We start from the raw sequence: 554 nt of genomic DNA on the forward strand, positions 1-554 counted from the left end.
GAGAGGAGGAAAGATAGAGAAGCGAGAGAGGACGGATGGACTGAGCAAGCACGCTGGTAGCAGATAAGGAGGGCGGATGGGTATTCCGAAGGGAAAGGGATAAGTGCCGTGAATGCTAGCTTATGACACATACGTGACAGCGAGTCCATTGAAAGGCGCTGGTTGACCACGCCCTCGACCGACTGCTGTTTAACGTGGACTTGCCTACGACACGAGTTTTCCATCAAGACATAACTGTAGGCTTTGTTATGCAATACTTGGAAAGGCCTTCGTTTAAGTTTTTTTTTTCGTTTCACAATTTTTTATGGTTTTTGCCTCTGGCTATAATTTATCTTTCGGAAAATGAGGGACCTCAAACAACTAGCTCAGCTATACAGTGAACTCAAAACGTGATTTGGTATCGAGGCCGATGGAGGTGATCGCCGTGGCGCCAGGGGTGAAGGTCGTTGGGGGGGGGGGGGGGCTGAAGTTCGAGGCATCGGGGTCAATCCAGGGTCACAGGAGCCGACGTTTCCCCTTTTCCTAACTGTGCCGCTAGGAGAACATGTCACAAG

General features: G+C 50.2%; 2 protein-coding genes across 2 annotated transcripts in view; both read left to right on the forward strand.

Annotated features, from left to right (window-relative positions):
• LOC119588665 overlaps nucleotides 1-554 on the forward strand; it is a gene marked incomplete in the record, with an annotated part of 53,301 nt that overhangs the window by 25,973 nt on the left and 26,774 nt on the right.
• The window catches only part of LOC119588666, a 14,033-nt gene that overhangs the window by 1,464 nt on the left and 12,015 nt on the right, over nucleotides 1-554 (forward strand). The gene's annotated exons all lie outside the window — the stretch shown is intronic.

This window comes from Penaeus monodon, chromosome 24, assembly GCF_015228065.2.
Source record: "Penaeus monodon isolate SGIC_2016 chromosome 24, NSTDA_Pmon_1, whole genome shotgun sequence".
Taxonomy (NCBI): domain Eukaryota; kingdom Metazoa; phylum Arthropoda; class Malacostraca; order Decapoda; family Penaeidae; genus Penaeus; species Penaeus monodon.